The sequence below is a fragment of the Patagioenas fasciata genome, chromosome 4, assembly GCF_037038585.1.
Source record: "Patagioenas fasciata isolate bPatFas1 chromosome 4, bPatFas1.hap1, whole genome shotgun sequence".
NCBI classification, from domain to species: domain Eukaryota; kingdom Metazoa; phylum Chordata; class Aves; order Columbiformes; family Columbidae; genus Patagioenas; species Patagioenas fasciata.
Window position 1 is genome coordinate 43,252,153 of NC_092523.1, and position 7,595 is coordinate 43,259,747.

A 7,595-nucleotide genomic window follows, 5' to 3' on the forward strand; every position below is an offset into this window, starting at 1 on the left:
CATGATTGTCTGAGATTGTGGGAGACTGGTTATGATGAGCCACATTTCTTCCACATCTCTGTTCCTTGGTTCTCAAAGAGCTTTGTTTCTACAAATTACCGCTAAAAGAGAGATATGATTAAGCCAAACAAACAAACAAAAAAGAAAGAAGGAAATGGAAAAGGAAAAGGAAAAATGAAAAGGAACATGGTATGATAAGGGAACAGAGAACATATAAAACTCCTGGGTCAGAGGGAAGGGCAGCATGAAACATTAATTCCCTGGATGGGAAACTGGAAGTTAGGAAGCAAAGTAGAGGCAATAAATTTTAGGAAGTCCTGTGTAATATATTCATTCTAGTTTCTCTTTCCAATTTCTTTAGATCATTGTGGTATATTGGGTACAATTTGCATGTGTAATGTGAAATGTGCTCGCTGACTATAATTTCAGAATAATCATTGAATAAGTGAATAAGCTCTCAACTGTTTTTGTTTCCATGTGTGTCTTACTGGTGATGGTATGAGAAGACAACTTCCTCTACAAGATTTTCAATCTTATCTGAAGGCAAGAGCTCATAAGCACCAAAATTTATCTTGAGAATGAATTCCATAATTCATCAGGTAGATTTCCAAAACGACTGCTTTCTACAGATATAAGTTTTACTTGCAAGGTTTGCAATTCACTTGTAGCTCTCATAAGGGACAGTATGATGCAGATCTCCCCTATTAGTGAAGAATCAGTAACAAGATTTGAGCACTTAAGTAATGTCCTTTCAGTAGCTTTTTTTGCTAGGCAGAAAAACGTCTGTTTTCTGAGATATTTTCATTTTTGTAAGGTTTTGGTGGAGGTTTTTTGTTTGTTTTTGTTTGTTTGTTTTTGCTTTTTTTTGGATTACATTTTTTAGGTACAGAGAATTATAACTGAGCTAAAGTTCAAATGTAGATTGGTTCCCTGTGATTAAGTCTGAATGCAATGGAAGGATCATCGTGTTCCAAGCAAATAAATGAAAAAAAATCAGTGTATTTCATGGAAGGAACTCCCTGAGTACCAAAAGAAATGTGAAAGCCAAATAGGTATGCATAAAATTCTTGAGGACGTAACAACTTCCCAAAAGCTATTCAACAACCAGTCTAAATCTGCAACTTTCACACCTGATGGTCTCCTGAACCTTCTTGTTATCTTAGACTGCTTTCCTTGGATACTTCAAAGACGTGCCTTTTTATGGCTTTCAATACAAAACAGTTTTTGTTTCAAGAGGAATTTTTAGAATTTTTTATAGTCCTTTTTGTTATTCTGTTTCTTAACATTGGTCTTTTGGAGGAAAAAAATGATAATAAAAAAAACCCTACAAACCAAACCAAACAGACTAGGTCATCCTTATGACTGAGAGGATGTAAAACTCAGTGCCAGGAGCTTGTATGTTGTCCCTCAACTCTGCAATACTTTGGCTCTTGGGTCTTGACATTTCACATCCCACAGCCCACTCAAATTGCTGCTAGCATTTGTGGGGCTACACAATGAAATGTGGGATCTGGGACTGATCTGCATAAAAACTAACCTAGAGAGGCAGGTAGGTGGTTTAATTTTCACTGTGTTTCCCTACATTAATGCTGGCACAAGGAACAGGACAGAAAATGGCAACTGGGGGGAGGACGAAACTGTCTATTTTTCTGGCAGTGATAGTTTATGCTGCATTGAAGTTATGAAACTGTGATGTAAGGAACACAATCTGCGATGTCGTGAGCAGACATCTACAAGAAAATAACTGAATACAAGGAGAAAGATCTTTTAGATTTGATTATTACATAAGTGGATAAAAAAATACATTCTCTAATTTCCTCACAAATTTCACGCCTAATGCCTGTCATATCTTGACATTTTAATGAATGCCTGTCTACCCAAAACATTATTGCAAGCACAGAAAGAATGCTATGCTGTGCAGTCAAAATTAGACAAACTGTTTAAGAGCATGTGTCAGGACAGACAGAAAGGTCTTCCAGGTTCTGGAGACAGTTGGTAAAGTCCTCTGATAAAAAAACTTCCCACAAGCTTGTGGTAGACATGTCAGAACCACAAGAATTTGTGATAATCATATAAGCAACCAGCTTACTAAAATCTGTTCTTTTTCTTATATTAAGGTCATTACAGGAAAGTCGCACTCAGTTTTACAAAACACATTACTTTCTCCAAATGTGACTCCCTACAAACTCCAATATGCTGATTTCAGCTATGCAGACATTTGACATTTCTGAGCTATTTATACATACCAGAATAAATCACATTTATAGATGCAGTTTGGATGCAGTTGGTTTGGCAACTAACCAAATTATAACAGTATAATTTAAAAATTGGACTGAAATCATAACTAGAAAAATAATGTAATAGGACTCTAATAAAAGAGTTGATAAATGAATTGTACAAACTCTTAGAATAACTGAAGGTGAACCAGTCCATCCATCAGTGAAGAGATTTGCATAGCTATTGATGAAACTGGCTGTGGGCAGCTCAGTCATCAGAAAATTACTGGCTAAGTTTGAAAGACTAAGGTGAAAGAAGACTATGGAACCATAAGATAAAGTTCTGTATTTTTCCATATTTAAAAATACATTTTGAGGAAAAAGTCTTTTATCCTTAGTTTTCATCTAGTTATAAACTGCCCGACTGTATATACTAGGCAAGAACTAAGGAATTTGTGTAATTTAACTGTACAATAATTAGAAGCTTTGAAATGAGTAAAACATTCTGTACTATAGCTATTTTAGTCTTGTTTCAGAATTAGATATCTCAGCTGTGCAAGCTACAATATTGATTCATCTGGGTGGAATGAAATATGACCAGCAATAGTGACACAGAAAATCCTGTTGATCTGATTTCCTCTCCCTCTCACTGCTGCTGACCACAAATATTTTAACCTCCAACATTCCAGCTGAAGAGTGGAAAAAAAAGGTTCTGATATAGGAGCAGTAGTTTCAAAACTGTTGCAAATTTAAGCCCGTTGTTTCCCCTTGAAACTGGACTATATATAAAGAACAACATGAATGTGTAACAGTATGGAGGAACCACAGTCATCACCACCAGATACAGTGAATATCCCACCTACCATATGAACATCGAAGCATCCTTGGACGAAGCCTTCACTGCAGACTGGCATACAGGCATGTTAATATGGACGTGTTACCAAGGACTGTCTAATACAAGAGAAGTGCTGACAACTGTAATTTTTTCCTGACCTTGTTTAGTAAGTGATGTAGTAAGTCAGTCTCTTTCTATTCTATTTCTATTGAATAGGGGCATTGACATGCAGCTTGAGGCTGCTTCTTATAACAGCAAAATATTGGTTTTCTGAAGGGATTTTTTTGAGTCTGCAAATGGAACCAACCATCATTCAAAGCAAGTTTTGAAGTGATTTGCTCAATTTCCTGGAGTAATTATTCTCAGATGTTAGAGTAACAATTCAGATGTCAGCATTCTACCATTGCTGGCCATTTAGAAGACACATTCAGCTCATGTACTTATCTATTTTTGTAGGTCAAAATGAAAGCAATTTGGGGGGACTATAACAGAAATTTTCTTCCCTTCATCAATTTAAAAAGTGAAGTATTGTGAGGAGTGATGTGAGGTGCCATCCTTCTGCTCAGGGTCACCTGGAGCAAATCTACACTAGAAACTTGAAGCACGGCAAAGGCATATAGGGATGTGATTTTTTGATATCACTAGGCTGGCAAAAAGGCAGCTTTATGGCTTTTTTTTTCCCCCAGTACCATTATTCCAATACTCATCAAATCCATACATTCCCTCTTTCTTCCCTCTGCTTACAGAAGAAGGACTGATGCAGACGTCAACTGAAGAGGTGACCAGCTTTATGACTGTACCCACATCATATTAAGGAGTAGAAAATGCTGTTCTGACCAGTGATAATGAAAAGGCTAAATCAATACTACTGGAATTCCCATCACCCATTGGCCCAAAGCAGGGAAGAGTGTCATCAGGAGAAGAAGTGATCTTCTGAAGGCTTTCTCTGACCCCACCACAGGATACGAGATAAGAAGAAAACAAGCTCTTCTGTTAATCTAATTTTACTATACCTCTGATTGTGGAAACAGATTTCCCAACACATTCCTCAATTGCATGCAAAGAAATTTCACAAAACACTCTAATAATAGTTTGAATGGTGGCATTTCAGCTTTAAAAAGTGTGTTGGGAACAATTATACACACCTGTCTTTGCAGCAAGGAATAGAAAAAATAAAAACAGCATCTTCAGAGAGCTTAATCAAAGAAATTGCAGGCAGAAACCGGGCATACAATAACTTTTAGCCCTGTCTTGACAGATGACATTGGATTCCAATCCCAGCAGTGACACTCCCTAACTGCTGAGATCTTGAAAAAAAGCATTAGAACTACTGTGATTCAGGTGTTCATCTGTGAAATGAGTCTTTTCCAAGAACATCTTTGTGCTTGTGCTGCTACTTTGCAGATTACTTAGAAGTGCCCTGGCTGAATGGCTGATGATGTGTACTATCCATCATGCCTTTCACTACCCTTGTTCTAAGAGAAATGCTGTTGTACATGTTAAAGGCTAAACTGCAGTGTTCAGAGGAAATAAAGTACCTTCCTGTTTGAAAGATGCTGCCAGTTCTGCACAAACACAGAGGAAACTGTCAAAACACAATCTACGTGCCAGAGTACAGCTACAAAACACTAAAATCCTCTAGAAAGCAGAAAAGACATGATTCATGAGACAGTTGAAAATTTTACATAAGTGCAAGCTAGAGACTAGAATATGCTTTTACATTTGTAAAAGGTTCATATTTAGAAAAGAAATTTAATTTTAATTTCCTCATATTCAACTAATTCAGTCCCACATTATGACGTCAATTATTTTACCTTTTGTAAGGGAAGCTATAGGGGCATTGTCTGCTTTGGGGACATTATTCCCAGTCACACTGATCAGCTTTCTCACACAAAGTCACAGATATTGTATTGTATTGTATTGTATTGTATTACGGTCTGTTTCAGGTACATTTCAAGTCCCAGTCCTGAAAAAAAACCCAAACAAATAAATGCAAACCCCCACAGATTAATAATATTAATAAACTCTACTTACTTAGTCTTGAAATGAAACCTGGTTTTGCAGGTTCTGTTTTTGTAGGACTGGGTTTTAGTAGGATTCTGCCTCTGCTTACTCTTTAATTAGACATATATCTCATTTCTGTCACTTCATTAGGAATGAAAACATATTTGCTAGTGTGATTCAATATAACCCATTTTTGAGATTGTTCAATATTTAATTTCCATGCAATTGACATCAAATTGTTGTTGACATTTAATTGTATGAACTTCTAAAGATGCCTTTTGTAAAGGGGCTTGCAGTACAGGGCAGTAATCTTCAGACCACCCGCCTCACATACCCTCACTTCAGGGCCCCACTGTTGTCATTGGAGAAAAGAGGCTTCCTACCCTATGTGTTCTGAGTTACTGCACAGTGAGAGAGTTTACTTCTGTTGTTTATACATACAGCCTATTCTGCTTGGCTTATATGTAATTTTAGATATATAGATATATATATATACACACATATATATGTATAAACAAACCACAAACCCAACAACAATAACAAAATATGAAGAATTACATTATATGCATATTTTTATGTTTGATTTTACTACTAAATAAATCTGACTGCATCTGCTGTGTCATGTTGCAAAGCATGGAACTATCAGAAAAAGCCATCTTCTGTCTGTCAGATCACAAAATCACAGAATGTTAGGGATTGGAAGGGACCTCAAAAGATGATCCAGTCCAATTCCCCTGCCAGAGCAGGAACACCTAGATGACGCTACACAGGAATATGTCCAGGCACGTTTTGAATGTCTTCAGAGAAGGAGACTGCACAACCCCCCTGGACAGCCTGTTCCAGTGCTCTGTTACCCTCACTGAGACGAAATTTCTTCTCAAATTTAAGTGGAACCTCTTGTGCTCCAGTTTGCATCCATTACCCCCTGTCTTACCATTGGTTGTCACCAAGAAGAGCCTGGCTCCATCCTTGTGACACTCACCCTTTATAAATTTATAAACATTAATGAGGTCACCCCTCAGTCTCTTCTTCTCCAAGCTAAAGGCACCCAGCTCCCTCAGCCTTTCCTGATATGGGAGATGCTCCACTCCCTTAATCATCTTCGTTGCTCTGCGCTGGACTCTTTCCAGCAGTTCCCTGTCCTTCTTGAACTGAGGGGCCCAGAACTGGACACAATATTCCAGGTGTGGTCTCACCAGGGCAGAGTAGAGGATCTCTCTCGACCTACTAACCACCCCTCTTCTGATATACCCCAGGATGCCATTGGCTTTCTTGGCCACAAGGGCACAGTGCTGGCTCATGGTCATCCTGCTGTCCACCAGGACCCCCAGGTCCCTTTCCCCTACACTGCTCTCTAATAGGTCATTCCCCAACTTATACTGGAACCCAGATGCAAGACTCTACACATATCCTTGTTATATTTCCTTAAATTTTTCCCTGCCCAACTCTCCAGCCTGTCCAGGTCACACTGGATGGCAGCACAGCCTTCTGGCGTGTCAGCCACTCCTCCCAGCTTGGTGTCATCAGCAAACTTGCTGACAGTGCACTCTATTCCCTCATCCAAGTCATTGACGAATGTGTTGAATAATATAGGTCCCCGTACTGACCCTTGAGGCACTAGATACAGGCCTCCAGCTAGACTCTGCCCCATTGACCACGACTCTCTGTCTTCTTTCCTTCAGCCAGGTTGCAGTCCACCTCACTACCCAATTGTTCAGACCAGACACTCCCCTCAGACTGTGTGAGGTACTTGTGAAGCATCCTTGGGATGTTTTTTTCAGCACCGCCCAGACATTCTGGGGAAGAATGAAATGTTTTGGTGGTCTTTAAGCTGTGGGTGTACAGTTCTCTCAGGGCTGGAGGGGAGGTTTATTACATGGAAAACGTGTCATTTTGTCCTCTGCTCCCATCAGACACCCAAATCCCAGTCCTTTCTGGCACTCTCAGCATTTTCACATATAATTCTCTCACGTATTAATATATGGGGTTCCTCCTTGGACCTATATTGCGCTCTGTTTCCCACCCTGTTGCATGGGAGCAAAGACAGCCTTAGCTCTTCATTTGCAAGGCAGTCTGAGGGACAGCACGCTGAAGCTCTGTGATAGCCAGAAACACACCATGTTGGCACAGGATCACAGCTGTCAGGTCGCAATTTGGGATCTGGGCTCAAAGGGCTTGTCCGTAGGCTCACAGTCACAGCAGCCTCCTGATGATGCTTGTCTTTTGCACGTCTTTTGGGTTTTCCCACGGATAAGTTGTGTTCAAGAGAAGATGTGTCTTGTCTCCTGAGTAACCTTCACGGGGAAGAGCTTTAAGTCCCCCAACTGGTTCTGTCCTACAGGAGAGGACACCATGCATGCCAGATCCCTGGGTGCCAAGAGAAAAGGCTAAGACACCAACTGGCTTCTCCACAGACCTGTGTGAGGCATTTATCAGACCCCCCAAAACCTTGAAGCTCCAAACTAGTGGCTATTTATGGTGAACCTAGAACATAAATGGACACTTATGTTGTGGTGAATGGTTTGGAGATCTTAAGGCTG